The sequence below is a fragment of the Lepidochelys kempii genome, chromosome 13 (genome assembly GCF_965140265.1).
Source record: "Lepidochelys kempii isolate rLepKem1 chromosome 13, rLepKem1.hap2, whole genome shotgun sequence".
Taxonomy (NCBI): domain Eukaryota; kingdom Metazoa; phylum Chordata; order Testudines; family Cheloniidae; genus Lepidochelys; species Lepidochelys kempii.
In genome coordinates, this window is record NC_133268.1 from 31,490,576 (window position 1) to 31,517,722 (window position 27,147).

The following is a 27,147-nucleotide window of genomic DNA, read 5'->3' on the forward strand; positions in this document are numbered from 1 at the left end:
TTTATTTATACTGGGCCCAAGTGTGCTGCTGGGTATATTACTGTTCCTCCCCCACAGAGTTTGCAGTCTACGACCCAGATTCTCTCCTGTGGCAGGGAGGGTAAGGGGCCATCAGGAAGCTGGTTACAGCTCCCTGGTTCTTATCCTGGCTCCAGCCCCAGGGAACTGCTCTAATATTCACCAGCTGACAGCTGTCACGAAGGAGCTGCTCACCAGCTGGCATAGCCAAAGCATTGTGATCTGGCCACTCCTTCCTACCTCTATATTCCCCCTACACCAAGGGCTGGGCAAGTGAAATGTAGGAGCCAACTACACCAGCTGTATGCCTGCTGGGAACACCCACCGTACTGGGGTTATGCTCCCTTCTTGTCACTCAAGTGGTTCAAAAGAGTGGAGCAGGCCAGAGAACCTGGCCATAAGATTAGACACAAGGACAAAAAGCTGTATGAGGGGTGCAGGTGGGAGTAGGGAAAGGGTTAGCTTGCAAGAATTTGTGGTTTCTGGATCTGCTTGTGGAATTTGGGCTCATTTCTTTAACATTTTAAAGAACTAAAGTTCTTCGAGTGATTGCTCCAGTGAATTCCAATTAGGTGTGCGCGCATAGCGTGCATGGTAGCTGGAAGATTTTTCCCCTTGCAGTATCCACAGGGTCAGCCTGGGCACCCCCTGGGGTCGCGCCTTCGTGATGCTCGATATAGGGCCCTGCTGACCCGCCATCCTCTCAGTTCCTTCTATCTGCCAGTGACGGCTGGCTGGCCTAGGCAAGCACTTTCTTGGCAGTGTCCACCTTTCGGTGTATATAGTTCTACTTAGTTGGGAGTATTTTAGTAGTTGTAGTATTAGTAGTTAGTTCATAAGTTTCCTTTGGGGAAAGGTTCTCCCCCCCGCCCCCCACTGCTGCCCCCCGGCACCGGGCATGCCTTGGTCCCCGGGGTTTGAACTCTGTGAGGACTGTGGCAAATCTATGCCCAGGAGCGATCCGCACGCTTCCTGTTTGAAGTGTCTCGGGGAGAGCTACCAAAAGGAGAAGTGCAGGATCTGTGATGGGTTTCTCCCTAGGACCTTAAAATACCAGGAGCAAAGGCTCAAGATCCTCCTCATGGAGGCTGCACTCCGGCCTCAATCCGCCCTGGGGTTGGCAGAGCCCATGCCCAACACCTCCTCATCCGTGCGGAGTGGGCTGACACTGATGCTGCATGAGCCAGTGTGGAGGAAGGACTCCAAGGAGACTCAGCACCGCCATGGCTCCACCCACAGGCAGCCTTCTGTGAGTCTCAGCTCCGCCACGGCTCCACCCACAGGCAGCCTTCTGTGAGTCTCAGCACCGCCACGGCTCCACCCATAGGCAGTCTTAGTCCCTGGTGCCCCAAAAGAAGAGGAGGCCAGAAAGGGGTCACTCTCCCCCATCGAAGCCCAAGGAGCATGCAGGAGGGAGACCCAAACCGGGCCACATTACCTCGGCCCCACCGCCTCCCAGGGTCTCATAGACTCCTGCCCCCCAGGGGTCCAGTCAAGTCCGGGTCCTCACCGCTCTCCGGACCAGCATGGCAGAGAGCTACAGCTCCCCTCTACGCCGGAGGTGTTTGAGGCGGCTCAGAACCTTATGCACCTCACGGCGCAGTCCTCCCCACAGAGAAGGGACAAGTCTCCGTCGACTGCCTGACCCCCAATTCCGTCAAGGGGCAAGCTGGCGAGGATGGTGCGCCAATCTCCATATCCGGCACTTCTCTCCCCATCACGGGCCACCTACATGAGGGAGCCACACCGGTCCCCTGTCCCCAGCACCGCTCTCGGGCACCGCGGAACACTGCTCCTCCGTGGTCCCCCTTCTCGGAGTCCTCGGAAGCGGAATCCTACCACTCTGATAGGAGCAGGAGCAGAAGGTCCAGGTCCTGGCGTGACTGCCAGCCCTATCCAGCACTATGGACTGCCCAGCGGCAACCCCTGGCACAGAGGCCCTTCTGGATGCCCTGGGCTTACCATCAGAGCCAGGGACAGAGCCAGGGATCGAGATTCACATCGGTGTTGGTGGCGTCGGCATCCTTTGTCCCTCCACGGGGGGCGTTGGCACCAGCACCATCAGCGGCACTGATGCTCCTGCCTTTGCCTCGAGCTCCAGCACCGGCATCGGCACCGGCACCGTTGACAGCTGCAGCGGCAGCAACCTTGGCACTGGCGACCTCAGCACCAGCAACTGCGGAGGCAGCGACATGGCAACACTGGGTGCCACATGACCCCCTCGGCGCCGAGGGGAGTGAGCAAGACCCGTTACCAGGGCTTTCGTCCTCGTCCTCCCCCGATAAGGCCGTGGTGGGGACATCGACGGCCCGGGCCTTGGAGGACAGCAGGGTCTTACAGGAGCTGCGGTGGTGGGTGGCCCAGAACCTGGGGATCCAGGCAGTGGAGGTGGTAGAGAACGCCGACCCCATGGTGGACATCCTCACCCCCTCTGGGCCAGCCTGCATTGCCCTGCCACTGATTAAGACCATCATTGAGACCACAAAGATCTTCTGGCAGACCCCGGCCTCTTTGCCCCCTATGGCCAAGAGGAATGAAAGGTGGTACTTCCAGTGGGTATGAACATCTATATACCCACCCACCCACCAGTTCCCTGGTTGTTGACGCAGCCAATCAGCATGAGCACCAGGGCTACCAGGGACCCTCCCCTAAAAATCAGGAGGCTAAAAAACTAGACCTATTTGGGAGGAAGGTCTGTTCGATGGGGAGGTTGCAACTCTGCATATCTAACCAGCAGGCCATCGTGAGCAGATACTTGTATAACACCTGCGGCGCGATGGCCAAATTTGCGGAGTTGCTGCCGCAGGACTCCTCTGCAGAATTCTTTGCGCTGGTGGAGGAAGGGAAGCTGATAGCATGGGCCTCCCTACATGCAGCGTTGGACGGGGCAGATGCGGCCATCCATGCAATGGCTACAGGGGTGGCAATGAGGAGGAGTTCCTGGTTGCAGGTCTCTGGTCTCCCCTATGAGGTCCAGCAGAGTATTCAGGACCTCCCTTTCGAGGGTTTGGCTCTCTTTTCAGAGAAAACTGATAAAAGACTCCAGAGTTTAAAGGACTCAAGGGCCTTCATACCTCCGTGACTCAGCAAAAGCATTTCCAGCCACAGCCTCCCCTGTGGTTCTACCAACTGCAAAACCAGCAGGACGGTCCTCGGAGGAGGAACAGGAGTGGCAGGAAAAGACCACACCTGTCCTCATGCCAGGGCTCTGGCCAATCCAAGCTGTCTTTGGCCCAGAAGCAGGCCTTTTGAAGGTGCGCTCGAGTACGATGCACCAGTGCCACGACTGGATCCATCCCTCCTTACCTTTTTGTCCAGAGTATCCCCTTTCTACCCTGCGTGGGCCCGTATCACATCGGACCGTTGGGTGCTCCGCATGACATAGAAGGGATATTCTCTCCTATTTTCTGCCCTCCCGCACTTCCATCCTCCTTCCCCGTCCCTCTTCAAGGACTGTTCTCATGAGCAACTCCTCATACAGGAAGTGCATTCACTCCGATTGCTGGGGGTAGTGGAAGAGGTTCCTCAGGAGCTGAAGGGCAAGGGCTTCTATTCCCAATATTTCCTAATACCAAAAGCCAAAGGCAGTCTCAGGCCCATCCTAGATCTGCGAAATCTCAACAGGTTCATGAAGAAACTGAAGTTTTGCATGGTCTCTTTGGCCTCCATCATCCCTTTCTTGGATCCAGGGGACTGGTACACCACCCTCGACTTGAAGGACATGTACTTTCACATAGCAATAACTCCGTCCCACAGAAAATACCTCAGGTTTGTGGTGAGCAACAACCACTACCAGTTCACAGTTCTCCCGTTAGGCCTGTCAGTGGCGCCTCGAGTGTTTACCAAGTGCGTTCTGTGCAGGCGACAGGTACAGGTGTTCTTGTACCTCAACGAATGGCTGACCAAGGGCTGCTCCAGGGCTGAAGTGGAGGCACAAGTTGACTTCATAAGAACGATGTTCGACAAACTGGGCCTTCTCCTGAACACAGGGAAATCTACACTGTCCCCAGTTCAGTGGATAGAGTTTATAGGTGCAATATTGGACTCTACACAGGCCAGGGCTTACCTCCAGAATCGAGGTTCCGGACCCTGGGCAATATCATTCGAAGTCTCAGGCAGTTCCCCACCACCACAGCAAGGAATTGGCTGAAACTCCTGGGACACATGACCACTTGTACCCATGTGGTGCAACACACCAGGCTCAGACTCTGGCTGCTCCAATCGTGGCGAGCCTCGGTGTATCGGCCGGTTCGGGACAGTTTGGACAGGGTCATGACTCTGCCCTGCCCAGTCCTCAACTCCCTCCTGTGGTGGCTCGACACACAGGTGGTGTGTGCAGGGGTCCCCGTCATCAGTCCTCAGCCATCCCTCTCTCTGGTGACAGACACAACAGCCTTGGATTGGGGTATACATCTGGGAGACCTCAGGACGCAAGGCCTCTGGTCTCAGGCGAAGCTCAGTCTCCAGAGAGCTGAGAGTGGTGCACCAAGCATGCCAGACTTTCTGAGCCCACTTGGCAGGGAGAAGTGTAACAGTTACGACAGACAATACCATGGCAATATTTTATATCAACAAACAGGGGGGTGCACGCCCCTCTACCCTGTGCCAGGAAGCCCTCATGCTGTGGAACTTTTGTCTAACTCATTACATAGCCATGCAAGCATTGTACCTCCCTGGAGTACAGAACGAGTTGGCGGACTACCTCAGCAGGTCGTTCCACAGCCACAAGTGCTCCCTGCGCCTGGACATCGCAAACTCCACCTTCCAATGGTGGGGTTTTCCCCAGATAGACCTGTTGGCCATGTGACACAACAGGAAGTGCCAGCAGTTTTGCTCCTTTCTGAATCACAGCCCAGGCTCCATGTCGGTCACATTCCACCTCCCGTGGGGGGACCACCTCCTATACGTGTTCCCTCCCATCCCTCTCGTTCGCAAGGTGCTTCTCAAAGTACAGAGGGAAGAAGCTTCAGTGATATTAGTAGCTCCAGTCTGGTCCTGCCAGCACTGGTACACATCTCTCCTCGAAATGTCCGTGGAAGCCCTGGTCAAATTGCCACTCTTCCTGGACTTGTTAATTCAGGATCACTGCCATCTCCAGCACCTGAACCTTGAGTCATGGCACCTCACGGAATGGAAGCTCCATGGTTGAACCCGATGGAGCTCTCCTGTTCGGACCCGGTCAAACAAGTCCTTAGGAAAGGCTACCTACCTGGCCAAATAGAAGAGGTTTTCGATCTGGTCAGCGCAACACCATCCATCTCCGACGCTTGTGTCCATACCCCTTATACTGGACTACCTTCTCGATCTTAAGCAGCAGGGGCTGTCCATGTCATCAGTAAAGGTTCACTTGGCTGCCATCTCTGTCTTCCATCCAGGTGCAGGGGGACGGTCGGTCTTTGCCAACCCTATGGTCAGCCATTTCCTGAAAGGTCTCAACAGGCTATATCTGCATGTCTGACAGCCAGTCCCGGCTTGGGACCAGAATCTGATCCTTTCCAGACTGATGGGGTCACCCTTTGAACCACTGGTGACATGCTTTCTGCTCTACCTCTCGTACAAGGTGGTGTTTGTGGTAGCTATAACCTCAACCAGGAGGGTGTCTGAGCTCAAGGCCCTAACATCAGAGCCTCCCTACACTGTGTTCTACAAGGACAAGGTTCAGCTCAGGCTGCAGCCAGCTTTCCTCCCTAAGGAACCAGGACATCTTTCTCCCAGTTTTCTACCCTAAGCCGCACACAAGCAGCAGGGAACAAAGGCTTCACTCACTGGATCTTAGCTGGGCATTAGCCTTTACATCGAACAAACCAAACCATTCTGGAAGTCCATTCAGCCATTCATCGTGGTAGCGGACAGAATGAAAGGGGTCTCAGTCTCCTCCCAAAGGATTTCATAATGGATCATGTCCTGCATCCGGGAATGCTACAACCTGGCGGAGGTGCATGTCCCTCTGCTCACAGCACACACCAGCAGGACACAAGCTTCGTCAGTGGCATTCCTGACTTCATGCCAACCCAGGAAATACGCAGAGCGGTGACATGGTCCTCCATTCATACATTCACGTCGCATTATGCCATTATCCAGCAGGCCAGAGACGATGCAGCCTTTGGTAGAGCGGTACTTCAGTCAGCGCACATTTACGCTCCGACCTCGCCTCCAAAATTTAGGCTTGGGAATCTCCTAATTGGAACTGACATGAGCAATCACTCGAAGAAGAAAAAATGGTTACTCACCTTCTCGTAACTGTTGTTCTTTGAGCTGTGTTGGTCACATCCATTCCATTACCCACCCTCCTTCCCCTCTGTCGAAGTAGCCAGCAAGAAGGAACTGAAGGGGTGGCGGGTCGGCAGGGCTCTATATCAAGTGCCATGAAGGCGCGACCTCAAGGGGCGCCCAGGCCAACCCTACCGATACTGCAAGGGGAAAAATCTTCCAGCTGCTGTGCACATGGTGCATGCACACCTAATTGGAGTGGACGTGAACAACACATCTTGAAGAACAACAGTTACGAGAAGGTGAGTAACCTTTTTTTATAGGAAATGATTCTGTATCTTCAGTGGGGAAAGGAGACTTGAGCCCACTTGGCAGGTGAGGGCTGGCACAAAAGAGGGGTCTATGACCCCAGGGCCAGGGAGGGTGGGGAAGTGTGGTCAGAGGATGGGGACTGAGCAGGGAAATAAACAGAGGTGAATGTCTGATGGACAAGTGAGAAGTGAAACAGTGAACACTTGGGCAGAGGTTCAAAGAGTGGCTGCATGAGGTGGGATAATACCAGGGTAAGGTCCCAACGGGTGTGGGAGATTTAACTGGGGAATAGACATTCGCTCATCCTTTAAGGAATTTCTTTACTAGTTTGTGATTGGACCAAGATTTACCGTTAATCCACTGATGAAATGCTGGCATTGGTGATAAATGAACCCTTACAAACAGTAATAATGGACCATAACATTCAAGGAATAATTGATACTTTAGAACTTCTGGAACCTGAGCATTCAAGGGAACCACATTGGTACTTTCTGATCATAATTAAAACGCTTTTGCATTGTCTAAAGTAGCATTTCCAGGTGAAATCTTTTCCAGGATTCAGTATAATGTTTTGCACATCAGCAGAACACAAATGTTCAACAGATCTCAAGATGCAATCACCCACATTGTCGAATTTAGTGAGCTCATGTCGGAACGAAGTACTCATCCCTCTTGCTGAGTCAATAGGTCTGGGTCCAAGGGCAGATGTTGAAATATTCCCTCCCAGACAGATGCAGCAAATCCAGGAATCAAAGATGCCTGTCCCCAACTGGGGCTATTGGAGCCACAAAACTAGGTGACTGGGCAACAAAATGGCAGATGAAATTCAATGTTGACAAATGCAAAATAATGCAGATTGGAAAACATAATCCCAGCTATATGTACAAAGTGACAGGGTCTAAATTAGCTGTTACCACGCCGTCATTGTGGATAGTTCTGTGAAAACATTGGCTCAGTGTCAAAAAAGCTAACAGAATGTTAGGAATCAGTAGGAAATTGATAGGTAATAAATATTTATCAACCTGTGGAACTCACTGCCAGGAGATGTTGTGAAGGCCAAAACTATAACTGGGTTCAAACAAGAATTAGATAAATTCACGGGGGATAGATCCATCAATGGCTAAGATGATCAGGGAGGCTCTGGGTGTCCTGAGCCTCTAACTGCCAGAAGCTGGGAGTAGATGACAGGGGATGGATCACTCGATATTACCCTGTTTTATTCATTTCCTCTGAAGCATCTGGCATTGACCACAGTCAGAAGACAGGATACTGTGCTAGATGGATCATTGGTCTGACCCAGTATGGCTGTCCTTATGTTCTTATATTCACTCTGACTCAATCCTGGTTGATCTTGTTGATTACTCTTTGGACTGGTGGAATGGAGGGAAAAGTGTCACACAGAATCTGGCAGTGTGCCAGGATCCATCTAGTGCTGATGATGAAGCCAGTGGAGACTTTTGAGTTTGAGAACAGCAGTTAGACTTGGCAAGTTTGTTTTCTCAATTACCTTGGTGTCAGGAACATTGGTTTCTCATTTGGTATTTAGATTACAATGAAGATGGGGGTGCAGCAGGCGTGTAGCCTTCTCTCATACCTGCTGTAGGTGGTCCAGGTCTCACCACCATGGAGGAGTGTCTGGTAGACCCTTGTCTTGGTGTTCAGTGTTAGTTTCCTGATATCCCACATGCTCTTGGTCAGTTGGCTGAATGTGGTAGTTGCAAGCTGGTCATTGAGAGGTAAGTTGATCCTAATAGCAGAGATTGCGTGTAACTTCTAGCACAGCGTTAACTATTGAACCCTCTGCTGCGATCAACACACCTGGTGCCACAATCATTGTCTTCTTTACACTTGTGGTTAGTTCAAATTCATCGCATGCTGGAGCAGAGCTATTGCAAAGTTGCTGAAGCCCCTCATCACTGTGTGCGACACGCACTGTCATTAGTGAAAAGAAGTTCCCTTAGCAGCAGACTTGGCTTTTTGCTTAGTTTAGGCGAGTTATCACAGCCAAAAAAAAAAGCATTATCAAAAAAGGTATCAGTGGCTCACCTTTTTTTCAGATCCCCTTTAAAACAAAAAAGCAGCATGAGATATGAAATTGACATCCGTGTTTTCCAGTCTGTTGTTCAGATCAATGTTCATTAAAAGTTTCTGCTGGTTCTGTTTGACTCCTTCCTAAACCAAAGTAAGTTACTGCCTTGAACAACAACAATAGTGAAGATGATACAATGTTATAGTCATAAGAGTTAAGACAATACAAAATCAGAGGGTTTTCTCCATAGGAGATAAGACGAGGCAGTGTTTGAGGTAGAGGCCTTCACATAGCACAGTGTAATGAGAGTTCTAGGACAATATTGGGGTACAAAACTGGGTTAGTGCTGTGTTCCCAAGCTCACTGTATGTCGCTATAACAGCGAACTCTGCAATGTTCATTCCCAGTGGGCAGTAGTGACACCAGAGTTCAGGCTGCACCACAGATTTGCTTAAGGAATGATGTTAAGTGTTCCCTACACTGTCTGTTTGGAACCTTAAGGTTAATTTAAAATACTCCTTGTACTTTTTAATGTGCTTGAATATTTAAGTCCAGTTTGAAAAAAGAACAATCTGAGCTAATTTCTAACTGTTTCCAAAATCGCAGCACAAATGTGTGTGAATGGAAGCAGCAGTGGGGCGGGAGGGGAAAGGACACCCTCTAGCCTCACCACCACCGACAGTCCTCCTCCTCCTCCTCCCAGCAACCCCACCACAGCCTGCCACTCCCCACACCACACTGCTGGTGTGCAATGCACTACCTTCAAGACGTGGGGAACTGGAATGCCTCTTTACCCCGACGTTAGCCCTGCAAGCCAAGGAGACTGTTGAGCCTCCTGCACACACGGGGCAAGGAAATCCCGTCAGGAGCAGGGACCACACGGTGCACCAAGCTACCTTTGGACCCGCAGGTCAGTGGTCGTCATTTTGGGGGAAACAAAATAGCAACCCCTCCCCCCCCCCGGCAATCCAGCTTACACTCAGTGAGGTAACTGACCCTGTATAAAAATAAGAAGGAAACTAACAACAGCAAACCCTGCATTTAGTGACAGTTGATGTGCCCCACCCAAAATTTCGAAAGCAGGACAATATCAAGCTAAAGGGAAAGAACCCAGCATTCCTTGTCACCTTCACATGCTTATAATACTGTCCGCAACAGAATGCAGCATTTATTAGTATCTCCAACAGGTACTGGAAAGGTATGCACAAAACAACTTCATCCAACTCATGCTCTCACACACAACCTAAGCAGTGACCTCTGCCGGGTTCAGGGAGGATAATGCTACGTGTGTGGACCAAGTGTCAGTAAGATGGGCTGGTCTGGTGATACAAGAGAGCAGGAGGTCACTGTTAAGGTTTTGTGTGAGAGCAGGATGTTGGAGTGCGTATACTTGTTGGGATCCACTGGAGATGGCAGTGAATGTCTTAGGGAGTAGTGGGCTTGGATACTGACCAGGTTGTTAGACCATTTGACTCTGTTATACCAAGGGACACTGAGTATTTCCCCTTAATTACTTTGGAGATGTTCTCTGGCCTGTGCTATACAAGAGGCCAAACTAGACAATCCCAGTGGTCCCTTCTGGCCTTGAAATCTGTGAACCTATGAACTTTTATTGTCATGCTTTTAACAGCACTCCAATTTAAACATGACAGGGCTGGTGGCAGGGTATGGTCTGTGTGGAGCCCTTGCCTCTGGAACTCCCCCTTTGGTCTGACGCAGCCTGAGCATGGCTTAGCTGTTCTCCCAGACCTTCAAAAGCAGACTAGGTTGAGCAAGGTGGAAATGGATTAAAGGTGATGATGAAAATCGTTAGTCCTGACTGAAGAGTGGATGAAGAGGGGTTTGTTACTGAGGGGGCCCTGGGGTCAGCCCTTAACGCAGAATTCTGATACAGATACAACATTTTAATTTAAAATAACATATCTAGCTCTTATGGTTGCAAAGAAAACTTTCCAGACCAAGTATAACTGAAGCAATGTAGTCTTCCTGAGTCTGCAGAATACCTGAGCTGACTAAGTTCTTGGTCTGTTGGAATCAGTGAGGCTTATTTTCGTAGGAGACATCAGTGCCCACTCAGATGATGAATTTTCTAGGTTAACTGACTAGAGACATCATGACCAGATATCAGTGGGATTATTCTAAGTGGTCTATTGTTCAGCACATTCTAGATCTCATTGTTATTCTGGGATTGAATATGGAGGCGGTAATGGTTGGACATGAGTGAGTTCTGATGGGGTTGGGATTGGAGGACAGAGCTGGCTTGGAGATCTCAAGGCTGCTGTGTTCCCTGGCCAGCAAAGAGTGACTAGGATGCACAGTTTGATTCTCACAATTAACTGGGTGAATAAAGCTTTAGGCAGTGACTCGCCTGCCTTGGGCAGGGGAGTTCGCTTCCTTGGAGTGATCCTCTTGCCTTGCTTTAACAGATTGAGGGAGGAGACATTTTGTTATAATCTGTTGTGTTTAATTTGTGAGTGAATTCAGTGCCCCTTAAACTAGGAGGGATGATCAAAACTATGCCGCCTCATATTCTGTACAAGCTGCATCCCAGAAGGCTTGTCAGGGTTAAATCCAAGACCATGGATGACACATGGTCTATGAGAAACAAGTTTTTGGGCTCTCATTCCTCAGGGTCATTTGCAGCTCCATCACTAACTGCCACCACCGCTGGCACTAACTGCCTCCGCTTTGTCAATTGGATTATTTAGCTGCACGTCCTAAACTCTTCATACGAAACCTAAAACAGTGTCACATGCTTTGAGGTCACATATATGGCAGGGCTAAATCTGCATAGTTCTTGATAGACAAAAGACCATGTCCTTTCTCCAAAGAGCATGTGGCCTCAGCTGGGACCAAACTTGTTGAGAGATGGGGATAAGCACTAGGGGGGCTGGAGGGAGGGGCTACAGCAATTGGACCGTACCACTGTTCAGATCAGAGATGCACGTCTCCAGGATTTTGGTAATTTCTGATCATACTGATGCTAAGTGGCAAGAGTAGGCCTTGAACAGGTCAAGGATGGGGTTTCCAGGGGAGTGTGGGCAGTAGACTCTGCTAGGAAGCCAGGGAATTAATGGATCCTGGAGACTGAACTCTCCTGTCCTCCCTATGTGAGGTCCCTTCAGGCCAGCACTGAGGCATGTTGCTGGGCTGGAGTATAGTGGAAGCTTCCCCAGCCTGTGCGCTGTGTGTTGTGTGGCTGAAGAGAGCACTTCAGTCTGTCAGGGTAATTGCAGTGTGGTGTATATTAAATGTATGCCCCAAATTAAAAAACATAGTCAGAGAACTAAAAAAGTGGCTAAAAACAAAATTAAAGAAGTGGTTAGAGCAAAAAAGGTATCATTTAAAAATTTGGAAGGCAAATCCTACTATGGAAAATAGAAAGGAGCATAAACTCTGGCCAGTCAAGTGTAAAAGTATAATGAGGCCGGCCAAAAAGGAATTTGAAGAGCTACTAGCCAAAGACCCAAAAACTAACAGCAAAATTTTTTTTTAAGTACATCAGAAGCGTGCTAAACAATCAATGGGAGAGGAGAGGTGCTAACGGTGCACTCAAAGAAGACAAGGCCATTGCAGAGAAACTAAATGAATTATTTGCATCAGTCTTCACTGCAGAGGATGTGAGGGAGATTCCCACACCTGAGCCATTCTTTTGAGGTAACAAATCTGAGGAACTGTCCATAGAGGAAGTTTTGGAACAAATAATAATAAGTCACCAAGACCAGACGGTATTCATCAAAGAGTTCTGAAGGAACTCAAATATGAAATTGCAGAACTACTAACTGTGATATGTACCCCAACATTTAAATCAGTTTTTGTACCAGATCACTGGAGGATAGTGATGTCAATTTTTTTAAAAGGCTCCAGAGATGATCCCAGCAATTACAGTCTAACTTCAGTACCAGGGAAATTGGTTGAAACTATAGTAAAGAACAGAATGATCAGGCATATAGATGAACATGATTTGTTGGGGAAGAGTCAACACAGCTTTTGTAAAGTTAAGTCATACCTCACCAATCTATTAGAATTCTTTGTGGGGGTCAACAAACATATGGACAAGAGTGATCCAATGGATGTACAGTTTCAGAGCAGCAGCCATGTTAGTCTGTATCTGTAAAAAGAAAAGGAGTACTTGAGGCACCTTAAAGACTAACAAATTTATTAGAGCATAAGCTTTCGTGAGCTACAGCTCACTTCAGCGGATGCATACAGTGGAAAATATAGCAGGGAGATTTTATATACACAGAGAACATGAAACAATGGGTGCTACCATACACACTGTAACAAGAGTGATCAGGAAAGGTGAGCTATTACTAGCATAGCTCACCTTTCCTGATCACTCTTGTTACAGTCTGTATGGTAGCACCCATTGTTTCATGTTCTCTGTGTATATAAAATCTTCCCACTATATTTTCCACTGTATGCGTCTGATGAAGTGAGCTGTAGCTCACGAAAGCTTATGCGCTAATAAATTTCTTAGTCTCTAAGGTGCCACAAGTCTCCTTTTCTTTTTCCAATGGATGTAGTGTACTTAGATTTTCAGAAAGCCTTTGACAAGCTCTTAAGCAAAGTAAGCAGTCATGGATCAGTAGCTGGTAAAAGATAGGAAACAAAGGGTAGGAATAAATGGTCAGTTTTCAGAATGGAGAGAGATAAATAGTGGTGTCCCCCAGGGGTCTGCACTGGGACCAGTCCTATTCAACATATTCATAAATGATCTGGAAAATGGGGGTAAACAGTAAGGTGGCAAAATTTTCAGATGATACAAAATTACTCAAGATAGTTAAGTTCAAAACAGACTGTGAAGGGTTACAAGGGGATCTCACAAAACTGGGTGACTGGGTAACAAAATGGCAGATGAAATACAGTGTTGATAAATGCAAAGTAATGCACATTGAAAAACATAATCCCAACTATACATATACACAATGATGGGATCTAAATTAGTTTTTACCACTGAACAAAGGGATCTTGGAGTCGTTGTGGATAGTTCTCTGACAACATCCACTCAATGTGCAGCGGCAGTCAAAAAAGTGAATAGAATGTTAGGAAACAGGAAAGGATAGATAATAAGAGAGAAAATGCCATAATGCCTCTATATAAATCCATGGTACGCCCACATCTTGAATACTGCGAGCAGATCTAATTATCAAAAAGTATTAATCTCAAAAAAGATATATTGGGATTGGGAAAAGTACAGAGAAGGGAAAAAAATTTTAAGACATATGGAACAGTTTCCATATGAGGAGAGACTAAAAAGACTGGGACTGTTAAGCTTGGAAACAAGACAACCAGGAGGGGCTATGACAGAGGCCTATAAAATCTTGATTGATGCGGAGAAAGTGAATAAGGACATGTTATTTATTCCTTCTCGTAACACAAGAACCAAGGGTCACCCAATAAAATTAATAGCCGGTTTAAAGCAAACAAAAGGAAGTACTTCTTCACACAACGCAGAGCCAACCTGTGGAACTCATTGCCAGGGGATGTTGTGAAGGTCAAAAGTATAAATGGGTTCAAAAAAGGATTAAATAAGTTCATGGAGGAAAGGTCTATCAATGGCTATTAGCTAAGATGGGCAGGGATGGAACAACATACTCTGAGTGTCCCTAGCCTCTGTTGGCCAGAAGCTGGGAGTGGATGAAGAGATGGATCACTCGATTGCCTGTTCTGTTCATTCCCTCTGAATGAAGCACCTGACATTGGCCACTGTTGGAAGACAGGATACCGGGCTAGATGGACCATTGGTCTGACTCAGTCTGGACATTCTTATGTTCTTACCTTCTCTGATATGAGGCCGAGGATCACCTTTGCCCCTGATTGGGTAGGAGACCTACAGTATTGGTCCACTGCTAGAGATTAATGGAGCCAGAGATTTTTCTGAGCTCTTTGAGGGAAAATATTGTACAGATAGTGGACCACTCTGTCGATAACCTGGTAGGACAGTATGATTAATTTTGTCCCCAACTATCGACACAGTGGCTCCTAAATGCCTCCTCTCTCTGTGTTATCTTCACAGGTCACCTTGATATTCAGATGGTCAGCAACACTTGAAGCATGAAGGGAGGAGGCTAAAGTGCCAGTGATGGAAGTCACTCTCAAGGTGATCAGTCATGACACACAGACTTTTTGAAGTTTTATGCCATGGTTGTGATGGAGATGAAGAAAGTTTTCTTCTTCACCACACAGGAAGTCTCAATCCAGGCTGCCTAATCGCATACACAGGGTTTAGCGTGTCTTGCTGTGAGGAATTTTTTGTCTACTTCACTGATTAGGTTCTGACCAGATAAGCTACTTCTGTGGTAGCAGGTCCATGTCATGCAAACAAATGCAATGTTTTTCTCTCATTCAGATTCAGCCAGTTTTGCTCATTGACATTCTGAAAGTGCTTGGCGAACTTAGAGCTACAACCTGTGGTTTGGCTTTGATACCTCCTGGTTGGCTCTGTTGGGCACTGGTTCACAATTGGTGGATATAGTCAGTGCCTGTAATAGAGGTTAGGGTGGCAGAATCTCTTAGATAAGCATTTTGGTCACAAAGCCATTATCTCTAATGCTGTTGCTGATAAGTGGTCCGTCTACTCTTCGGAGCTGAGGGGCTCAGTCTCCACTTGAAGAAACATGCAGTCATTTCAATAGTGTACTGAAAATAGAGGACAGCCCTGGCACCACAAGTGGCAGTAGGAGCCAGCTGTCCCGAATACATATCTAGTTTCTCAGATGGGCACGAACTCAGGACAGCTCCCCCCTCCCACTGCTTGCACTGCCATGGCCACATTCTATTTTTAGCATTAGCTCAATGAGACCCACCACAAGCATACCTCCTTGAGCTGGGAATCATACCCAAAGCTCAGTGTGCCAAACCCAAACTGGTCAATCTTCAGCCTGCCTCCAGCCTTCCTTCTTGGGGACAGTTACAGGGAAGCAATTCTGGCAGTACTGAGGATCCCAAGATTGCATGGGCCCCTTTCACTCTGGATTTAGACCAGGCTATGGTACAAAGACAGTCCTGGTCTGATGGTCTGTTGCTAAGAGGTGGTAGGGGTTTTTTCGGCCAAAATCTAAGAAGCTTCTTTAGATCTTTCAGCTGCTTTTGATACCCCTGACCATAGAGCAAGAGAGAGCTGCATGTGAGTAGTAATGTTATCTAAGAAAGGACCCAGGGGTTGTGTGTTGTATGAGTGCTCTTCTGCCCTAAGGATTATCTCATGTGGAATGTAGCACGGTTTTCTTCACCTTCCTGACCAGAACAAGGACAACTTTGGCTAAAAGCCCATCCTGATTTGATGACAAAATGAAGGCAGCAATGAGAAATAAAAAAGCGACATGACATAAATGGAACAAGGGGAAATAGACACCAACTGATACGAATTCGAAGTTATGAAGTTCAGAAAATGTATAGGGAACCAAGGACATCAGGGAAAAATCCATGGCTGGCATAGCTAAGGACAGTAAGAAGGAGTTTTCAAAGTTTATTGGGAACAAAAATCCTAGGAATGGTATAGGCCCAGTACTAGGTGGAGATGGTAAAATTGTTAATAATGATGCACAAAAGCCAGTAGTGATCAATAACAATTTCTGTTCTGTATTTGGAAAGGACGATTATGTACTTGTATCGCATGAGATGATGTACTTACCAGTCCATTAATAACTGAGGAGGATACTAAACAGCATCTAGTAGGGATATGCATTTTTAAATTAGAAGGCCCAGATAACTTCCCCCAAGAGTCTTAAAAGAATTTGCTGAGGAGATCGCTGCCTACCAAAGCTAATTTTTAATATGATATCTTCTGTCTTCTTATCTATCTCTTTCTTAATGATTCCCAACATTCTGTTCGTTTTTTTGACTGCCGCTGCAGATTGAGTGGATGTTTTCAGACAACTATCCATAAGGGCTCCAAGATCTCTTTCTTAAGTAACAGCTAATTTAGACCCCATCATTTTATATGTTTTCCAATGTGCATTACTTTGCATTTATCAACATTGAATTTCATCTGCCATTTTTTTGCCCAATCACCCAGTTTTGTGAGATCCCTTTGGAGCTCTTCGCAGCCTTCTTTGGACTTAACTATATTGAGAAATTTTTTATCATCTGCCACCTCACTGTTTACCCCCTTTTCCAGATCATTTATGAATATGTTGAATAGGACTGGTCCCAGTGCAGACCCCTGGGGGACACCACTATTTATCTCTCTCCATTCTGAAAACTGACCATTCATTCCTGCTCTTTGTTTCCTATCTTTTAACCAGTTACCTATCCGCGAGAGGACCTTCCCTCTTATCCCATGACAGTGTACTTTACTTAAGAGCTTTTGGTGAGGGACATTGTCAGAGGCTTTCTGAAAATCTAAGTACACTATATCCACTGGATTCCCCTTGTACACATCCTTGTTGACCCCCTCAAAAATTCTAATAGATTGGTGAGGCATGATTTCCCTTTACAAAAGCCATGTTGACTCTTCCCCAACAAATTATGTTCATCTATGTGCCTGACAATTTTGTTCTTTACTATAGTTTCAACCAGTTTGCCTGGTACTGAAGTCAGGCTAACCAGCCTATAATTGCCTGGATCAACTCTGGAGCCCTTTTTAAAAATTGGCATCACATTAGCTATCCTCCAGTCATTTGGTACAGAAGCTGATTTAAACCACAGTTCGTAGCTCTACAGTTTCACATTTGAGTTCCTTCAGAACTCTTGGGTGAATACCATCTGGTCCTGGTGACTTCTTCCTGTTTAATTTATCAGTTTGTTCCAAAACCTCCTCTAACGACACCTCAATCTGGGACAGTTCCTCAGATTTGTCACCTAAAAATAATGGCTCAGGTTTGGGAATCTCCCTCATGTCCTCAGCCAAGAAGACCGATACAAGGAATTTATTTAGTTTCTCCACAATGGCCTTGTTGTCCTTGAGTGCTCCTTTAGCATCTCAATCATCCAGTGGCCCCACTGGCTGTTTAGCAGGCTTCCTGCTTCTGATGTACTTAAAAATGTTTTTCACAGTTACTTTTTGAGTCTTTGGCTAGCTGTTCTTCAAATTCTTTCTTGGCCTTCTTAATTATATTTTTACACTTCACTTGCAGGAGTTTATGCTCCTTTCTGTTCTCCTCACTAGGATTTAACTTCCACTTTTTAAAGGATGCCTTTTTGCGTCTCACTGCTTCTTTTACTTTGTTGTTTAGCCACGATGGCACTTTTTGGGTTCTCTTACTATGTTTTTTTAATTTTGGTTATACATTTAAGTTGAGCCTTTATTATGGTATCTTTAAAAAGTTTCCATGCAGCTTGCAGGGATTTCACTTTTTGCATTGTACCTTTTAATTTCTGTTTAACTAACTTCCTCATTTTTGTGTAATCCCCCTTTCTGAAATTAAATCCTACAGTGTTGGGCTGCTGTGGTGTTTTCCTCACCACAGAAATGTTAAATGTAATTATATTATGATCACTATTACCAAGTGCTCCAGCTGTATTCACCTCTTGGACCAGATCCTGTGCTCCACTTAGGACTAAATCAAGAATTGCCTCTCCTCTTGTGGGTTCCAGAACTAGTTGCTCCAAGAAGCAGTCATATATGGTGTCAAGAAACTTGATCTCTGCATCCCGTCCTGAGGTGACATGTACCCAGTCAATATGGGGATAGTTGAAATCCCCCATTATTATTGAGTTTTTTATTTTAATAGCCTCTCTAATCTCCCTGAGCATTTCACAGTCACTATCTCCATCCTGGTCAGGTGGTCAGTAATATATCCCTACTGCTATATTCTTATTATTTGAGCATGGAATTACTGTCCACAGTGATTCTGTGGTACAGTTTGGTTCATTTAAGATTTTTACTTCATTTGATTCTATGCTTTCTTTCACATATAGTGTTCAGTTAGTTAGGGTCACAGCAAGGACTTTGCCCCAGGTGGGGCATGCCCCATTCTCCGGTGTTAAGCCCTGCTCCATGTGTAACAGGCCTATGCCTGTTAGTGTCCTTCACAATAGTTTTCTGCAGTGCCTCAGGGAGTCCCACGTGAAGGAGTGTTGTCGCATCTGTAAGAACTTTCATCCTTGGACACAGAGGGAATGCAATACGACGTACGACTCAGGGCCCTCCTGATGCAGGCAGCCCTGCACTCAGCCTTGGAGCCAGCTCGGCCTGAAATGGAACCCAGTGCTTTGGCATCGGTGTATAGCACACCCCAGTCATCGGGCTCCTCCCAGCACCGTTCCCTGTCCCCAGTGCCGAAAAAGAAGCCAAAGAAGATGGAACCAGGCAAGCCCAATAAAGGCGCTCTGGGCAAAGGACCCTGTTTGGGCCTTATGCCGACTCTGGACCTGCACAAGGGCTCCACCCTGGGGAGTTCCTTCCCTCAAAGAGACCCACCACCAACTCTGGGGAGCAGTACAGGGTCCAAGCTGATGGTGCCGTTGACGCCCGCTCAGCTCTTCTTGCCTGCACAGCAAAGAGAGCTCCCACCACAGCCAGCACCACATTCAGCAATGGGACCGGCTAAGGCTCCCCGCAAGAGCAAGCCCGCCAATAAGGCCTCACACAAGACGAATGAATGCCACTGGTCTCTGGAGCCAAGACAGAGCCCTAGCTTGCCACGCTCTTGATCTCCGCGGCCCAGGTCTCTGGCCCATCGTTACCAGGCATTGGTACTGCGTTCCTGGTCCCCTCCTTTGCACCGAAGATCTCCCAGGTGTAGAGGATCTCCCCGGCACCAATCTTCATCATGTCATTGGTCACCGAAGCTGAGACCTCGAGGCTGCTCCCTGACACAACAACGCTCTCCCTACTCCCAGCACCAGTCGAAACACTCTGGGCATCGGTCATCAGCGTCGATGGTTAGCCGCCAGACCCAGGCCTTGACGGCCCTGCCGTGGTCACCGGAGGATGACGACTTCTCTGGATTGGAGGCGCAGTTCAGCCCCTCGCCCAGGCAGCAACAGGACTGGACTCTGGAGGGTGGTCTGCCAATGGCTGACCCTATGGCCTTCTTGCAATGCCTGGAGGGTTCCTGTCATGCCATTTCCCCACTCCCGACAGCCCTCGGTTGCCACATCAGACAGGCCGTAGTCAGCACCCATAGCACCGTCGGCACCGGGTTCAGTGCAGGACACTCCGGTGACTGTGGCGGGTGAGGAGCCGGTGCCCATACCAAAGCCACCCTCCCCACTGGGGGAAGACACTGGTGGGCCTCCCTCAGTGGTCCAATCATCCTCCTCCTCCCCGGACGAGGTGGTGGCAGGCCCCTCCAGAGCTAGCCCACCAGACGATTTCAAGGCGCTGTTCCATAGGGTGGCTTTAAACATGGCCTCAAAGCAGAAGAGATGAAGGAGCAGATGGACACGTTGTTCATTGTGCTCTTGGCAGCCACCCTGGTGCACGAGGGGGCCCTGAACATTGCCAAGTCCTTCTGGCAAACCCCGTCCTCTGTTCCGCCCACGTCCAAGAGAGTGGAGAAAAAGTACTTCGTCCCTGCGAAAGGGTTTGAGTACTTCTACATACACCCGCTGCCATGCTCATTGGTCATGTCTGCGGCCAACGAGAGGGATAAGCAGGGTCCTGCCAGTTCCGCTCCTAAAAATAAAGATGCTAAGAGGTTGGACTTGTTTGGTCGCAAGATTTATTCTACAGCCAGCCTCCAGTTTTGGGTGGTGAACCACCAGGCCCTCTTGGGCGGCTATAATTTTAACTTGTGGGATTCCTTCCTCAAGTTCAAAGAGTACATGCCCCAGGAGGTGGCCCAGGAGTTTGCAGCTCTGGTGGAGGAAGGCACCACAGCGATTCGGTGCTCCGTCCAAATGGCCCAGGATGCAGTTGATTCGGCTGCCTTGGTGGTTGCCTCAGCAGTGGTTATGAGGTGCAGTTCCTGACTCCAGACCGCAGGCCTGTCCCAGGAGAGGCAGGCCTCTATCCAGTACCTCCCATTTTATGGTGTCGGCCTTTTATCCGACCAGACAGACATGCGGCTGCATGGACTTAAGGACACACGGGCGACTCTCCGCTCTCTGGGGACACACACTCCTCAGACGTTGATGCAGCCATTCTGGCCTCCTCTGCCACCGCGACAGTGGCAGCCGCGTCAAGGGCCTACAAAGAAACAGGACACCGTGTTTAGTCATCACTGCCCGTCGTCTTCCCGCTCCCCTGCACAGCCTGGCCCGGCAAAGCACCAAGGGGGCTAGAAGCACTCAATTTGAGGGTGCGCCTGGGAGCGACACACCAGCCATCTGCCCGGATCCTTTCCGCCCTTTCCTCAACTGCCTCTCCCTTTATTGTTCAGCCTGGTCCAGGGTTACATCGGACTGCTGGGTCCTGCACATAGTTGCTCCGGGCTATACCCTGCAATTCTTGGTCACCCCTTCCACCCACCCACCCCTTCCCCATCCCTGTTCAGGGACCCTTCTCACGACCATCTTCTAATTCAGAAGATTGAGAAACTCCTAGATTTGGGAACTGAAGAGGAGGTTCCTCAGGCTATGGAAGGAAGAGGATTCTACTCCTGCTACTTCCTAATCCCGAAGGCGAAAGGGGGCCTCAGACCCATTCTGGACCTGCATGGCCTCAACATCTCTCAAGGAGTTGAAATTCCACATGGTCTCCCTGGCCTCCATCATCCCTTCTCTGGATCCAGGGGACTGGTACGCCGCTCTCGATTTAAAGGACGCTTACTTCCATGTCTTTGTATTCCCAGGACATAGATGGTTCCTGTGCTTCATAGTAGTCGGGCAACACTTTCAGTTCACGGCGCTACTTTCTGGCCTGTCCTTGGCCCACAGGGTGTTCATGAAATGCATGGCAGCTTACCTCAGATGTCAAGGGGTCCAGATCTTTCTGTATCTCAACAACTGGCTCATCAAGGGCAGGTCTCCGGAACAGGTACAAAGGAGCCTTGATCTGGTGCATTCCACCTGCAGCGACATGGGCCTGTTGATAAACACAGAAAAGTCCATATTAACACCAGCCCAATGCATAGAGTTTATCGGAGTGGTCCTCGACTCCATGCAGGCCAGGGCCTTCCTTCCCGAAGCGCATTTTTAGGCCATGGCGGGCTTAGTCTCCCACATACAAGCCCATCCGCTCACCACGGCCCACACTTGTCTGTGACTGTTGGGCTGCATGGCCGTGTGCACATATGTTGTCAGTCATGCCCATCTTCATATGAGGCTTCTGCAAATGTGGCTGGCCTCAGTTTACATTCCCAGCAGGCACCCCTAGACCAAGTAGTCACAGTGCCGAGCCATGTCCCACTGTCGTTGGACTGGTGGCAGGATCCCAAGTGTGTGCTCCAAGGAGTTCCCTTTGTGTTCCCAACCCCATCGCTCTCCCTGGTCTCGAATGCTTCTGATCTGGGCTGGGGAGCCCACCGCGGTGAGCTCAACACCCAGGGTTGTTGGCTACAACCCGACCTGGCCTTCCACATCAATGTAAGGGAGCTCAGGGCAGTTCGACTGTCCTGTCAGGCTTTCTTGCCCCACCTGAGGGGCAAAGTGGTGCAGGTCCTGATGGACAATACCGCTACAATGTATTACATCAACAGATGGGGGGTGCCAGGTCTTCGGCCCTTTGTCGAGAAGCACTCAGCCTCTGGGACTTTTGCGTGAGGAACTCCATTCACCTGGTGGCTGCCCACCTGCCGGGGACCAAGAACATTTTGGCGGATCACCTCAGCAGGACCTTCTCGTTTTGCCACGAATGGTCACTCCATCCAGAGGTAGTCAGACTGATCTTCCGCAAGAGGGGGAATCCCCAGGTAGACCTGTTCGCGTCCAGGCAGAACAGGAAGTTCCATGCGTTCTGCTCTCTGCAGGGCAGGGACAAGGGCTCCCTGTTGGATGCCTTCCTGAATTCATGGTCGGGAACGCTGATGTACACCTTCCTGCCGGTGCCCTTGATCCATAAGGATCCTCCTGAAGGTGAAGCAAAACAAGGCCATGGTCATCGTGGCCTCGTCAACACTGGTTCAGCGTGCTGCTGAGTCTGTAGGCAGCCACCCCCCTGCAGCTGCCTCTTCAGCTGGATCTGCTGTCCCAGAACCATGGCAATCTGCTGCACCCGAACCTGGCGGCGCTGTACTTTGTAGCCTGGCAACTGCGTGGCTAAGTGGAGAGGAACAACAATGTTCCCCTGGTGTCCTGCAAGTCCTGCTGGACAGCAGGAAGCCTTCCACCTGAACTACCTATGTGGCAAAGTGGAAGCAAATTGCGTGTTGGGCCTTGGATCGTCGCAGCTGTATGGAGAGGCCACACTGCAGGACATCCTGGACTATTTGGTACACCTTAAGCTCCAGAGCTTGTCATTCTTCAGTCAAGTTGCACCTGACGGCCATTTTGGAGTTCCATCCTCCATTTCAAGGCAAGTCGGTCTTCACCCACCCTATTATGGCATGGTTTCTGAAGGGCATGGAGCGCTTTTACCTGAATGTCTGGGATCCGGTACCCCCTTGGGACCTGAATCTTGTGCTGTCACGGCTCATGGGTCCCCCCCTAGCTTCCTGCTCCCTCCTGCTTCTCTCCTGGATGGTGTCCTTCCTTGTCGCCATAACTTCGGCCCTGTTGAGTGTCCAAAATCAGAGCTCTAATGTCTGAACCACCTTACACGGTCTTCTATAAGGACAAGGTTCAGCTGCGTCCGCACCTGGCCTTTCTAACCAAGGTCATCTCCCAGTTCCATACTGGTCAAGACATATACTTGCTGGTCCTTTGTCCCAAGCCCCACTCAACAGTTGCATTTTGCATACCCTGGATGTCCGATGGGCTCTGGCCTTTTACATAGACAGAATGAAGCCGTTCTGTAAGTCAACACAGTTGTTCATGGTGATCGCAGAGAGGATGAAAGGTTGCCCTATCTCTGTCCAAAGAATATCTTCATGGATCACGGCCTGTATCCGCTACTGCTATGAGCTAGCGAAGGTGTTCCCACTGCCAGTAGTGGCAGCTTACTTGACTAGGGCACAGGCGATTTTGGCAGCCTTCCTCTCACAGGTGCCGATCCAAGAGATCTGTCAGGCTGCGACCTGGTCATCTGTCCACACATTTGCTTCACACTATGTGCTGACCCAGCAAGCTTGGGACGATGCTGGCTTTGGCAGACCTGTGCTACAAACTGCATGATGGTGAACTCCGAGCCCACCTCCATTGATCCTGCTTGTGAGTCACCTAGAATGGAATCGACATGAACAAGCATTCGAAGAAGAAAAACCAGATACCTACCTTTCATAGCTGTTGTTCTTCAAGATGTGTTGCTCACGTCCATTCCGTTACTCGCCCTCCTGCCCCTTTGTCAGAGTTGTCTGCAAGAAGGAACTGAGAGGGCGCAGGGCTGGTGGCCCCTGATGTACCGCGGCATGAGCACGGCACTTCAGGGGGAACCACAGCAGGCCCTATGGATACTGCTAAGGCAAAAATCTCCGACGGTTGCGCACATGGGCATGCTCAAACCTAGAATGGAATGGACATGAGCAAGACATCTTGAAGAACAAGTTACCAAAGATAGGTATCCATTTTTTCTTAGGTCAGGACCCCCTTCTCCCAGAGTCTAATGAATGCTTCCTTTGTCACTTCATGTACCATGAGTTGGGTACCAGGAGACAAACTATGTGGAAGGATGTTCCCTGCTGCTTTTTTTCTCACTGGTTTGAGCATTCTGTTTCCTTTCCTCTTGATGGTTCCATTTACTGCTTAAATGCAAATTAAGCAGAGCACACATTCCTCTCTTTGAGACAGACCTATTTGCCAACCTCTATTTGGAACATGTGTTAATAACACCATTTAGTGGAATCTTATAACTTCACAAACAATGTTGTTACACATATTTTATTAGGATGATACTGATCGGCAAATTATGAGTTTTCAAATGATTGTTACAATAGTGTGTAGTGTGTGAATACAGGGGTACATTCTGTCACAGTTCCAATATTCAAAATAGGCAAACGAGATGACCAGGGTAAGTAGGCCAGCTAACCTGACATCAGTCCCAAGCCAAAAAAAAATGAAAAAAATTGATACAAGATTCAATTGATAAATAATTCAAGGATGGGAATATAATTAATTACAGTTAACATGGCTTTATGGAAAATAGGTCTTGTTAAACATATGATTTCATTCTTTGAGAAGATTACAATAACTGCATAGATATAATATATTTAGACTTTTATAAAGCATTTGACTTTGTATCACACAACATTCTGATTAAAAATTAGCTCTATACAATATCAATAAAGTGCATGCTAAATGGATTATGAACTGGCTAACTGACAAATCTCAGAAAAGTAACAGTCAATGAGGAATCATCATTGAATGGAGTGTTTCCAGTGGGCTTCCCCAGGGATCAGTTCTAGGAACAATGAAATTCAATATTTTCATCAATGTTTTGAAGTAAATATAAAATCACTGCTAATAAAATTTACAGATGAAACAAAGATTGGCAGAGAGATAAATAATAATGAGGACAGGGCAGTCATTCAGAATAATTGGGTTCTCTTTGTAAACTGGACCACTTCAAACAAAATGTTTTAATACAGCCAAGTGCAAAGTTACACATCTAGGAACAATGAATGCAGGCCATATCTTCCAGATGGGGGGACTGTGTCCTGGAAAGCAGTGACTCTGAAAAGGGTTTAGGGGCCACAGTGGACAAACAACTCAACATGAGCTTCTTGTGGAGAAAAGAGTCACAAAAATGATTCAAGGGCTGGAGAAAATGCTTCACAGTGAGAGAGTTTTAAAGAGCTCAATTTGTTTAGCTTATCAAAAAGAAAAATAAGTTTATTTGATTATAGAGTCTAAGTATTTTCATGGGGAGATAATACTCGGTACTAAAGTTCTCTTTAATCTAGAGGATAACAGTATAACAAGAACCTGTGGCTGGAAGATGAAGCCACACAAAATGAACTTAGAAACAAGGCACACATTTTTAACAGTGAAGGTGACTGACCATTGGAAAAAACTGCCAAAGGAAGTGGTGGATTCTCCATTTCTTGATGTTTTCAAATCCAGACCAGATGCCTTTCTGGAAGACATGCTTCAGCATATCCGTATAGTGCTTCTCTTCCCCACAACGATGGGTATGTCTACACTGCAATTAGACACCCGCAGCTGGCCTATACCAGCTGACTTGGACTCTCAGGGCTCAGGCTAAGGGGCTGTTTAATTGCTGTGTAGACATTGGGGCTTGGGCTGAAGCCCAGACTCTAGGTCCCTGCGAGGTGGGAGGCTTGCAGAGCTTGTACTGCAGACTGAGCCCGAATCACAATTAAACAGCCCCTTAGCCTAGGTCAGCTGGCACAGGCGAGCTGTGGGTGTCTAATTGCAGTGTAGACAGACCCTATGTGGCCTTGGAGCAACACTGCAAAGAGGAGCTAGCCAGAGACTCCAGACAGTAGGAACAGAAGCAGCCAAAGCAGGGACCTTTTTCACCTTTGGACATTCCAGTCAAAACGGTAGAAAGTTCTGACTCTGCTCTGTGCTGATAAGTTGTTTACTCTAATCCTCCGCATCTCTCCTCAGTCTCTTCACCTCAGATTCACTCCACACCTGCCCTTCTTACGACTCTTCTGCCCCATCCCCCTCACCTACCTTCTCTTTCCATTTATCTGATCCCTCCGAAGTAACTCTCCCCACGGATAAAAATGTGGAAGTACTGTATTGTTGGTTGGCCACAGAAACGGCAGAATTGAAGGAGAAAACAGACCTCTAGTGGAGAAGGCCTGCAAGGTCATGGGACTCCACTCAGAGCTGTCAGCAGCAAGGGAGTATGGGTGCTGGGAGTGAGTTAGGGCTGTGGGTTTGCGGAGAGGATTTATTGGTGGGGCACTAAGAATCCCTCAATGCCAACTGGCAAAGAATTCCCTGTTTTGTGACAGCAACTCCTGTCAGGCCTGAATGTGACACTTTATACCTCGGGGGAGCGCCCTGTAACCCCCATATTCATCATTTGTTCGTGAATCTAGTTCTTTTCTTTAAAACAAAACAAGACAAAAATCACACAAAATGGGACAGAAAAATACAGCAAAGATGAATGCAACTTCTGCCTCTGGTGCTGTCCTTCACTTCCAGCCTTTCTGCTGAGAAATTGCAGGCCTAGCACATGGTTTTATGAGCCACTCCAAGATCTGACAAACATTCACCAGCATCAGGGTGTTTAAAGCATTGCTTTTAGCTGCCTTTCTGGTCCTATGCTTACAGGAGTATTGCAAAAGGTGGGGTCAGCTTGGTGCCTAAGCCTATTGCTTATTAGACAGCTGTCCAAAAGATAACATCAGTACCCAGGAGAAATAAGTTGGGGGAGGAAATGATACACAAGGGAGGGGATGAGAGCAGGAACCTCAGGCACATGCCCCAGGTGTTGTTCAGGAGTTAATCTGTGGAGGAGGTGATGCCATCTGATTCCCTCTCTATGGCCTGGTCAGGACATCTTTCCAGATCAGGGCAACACAGACCCATTGGCATCACGGTGGATGCCGGGGTCCCTCCCAGAAGACAGTCTGCTAGGGGCAGCAGCAGCCATGATGATGAAGTTCACTCCCAGTCTGCCTGCCCCACTGGCTCTTTAAGTGACCCCTGCATAAGCACTGTCTAGCTGGGGGGTG

At 48.3% G+C, this 27,147-nt stretch overlaps 1 protein-coding gene across 14 annotated transcripts in view; it reads left to right on the plus strand.

Annotated features, from left to right (window-relative positions):
- Positions 1-27,147, plus strand: part of MMP24 (matrix metallopeptidase 24) — a 162,584-nt gene that overhangs the window by 109,219 nt on the left and 26,218 nt on the right. The gene's annotated exons all lie outside the window — the stretch shown is intronic.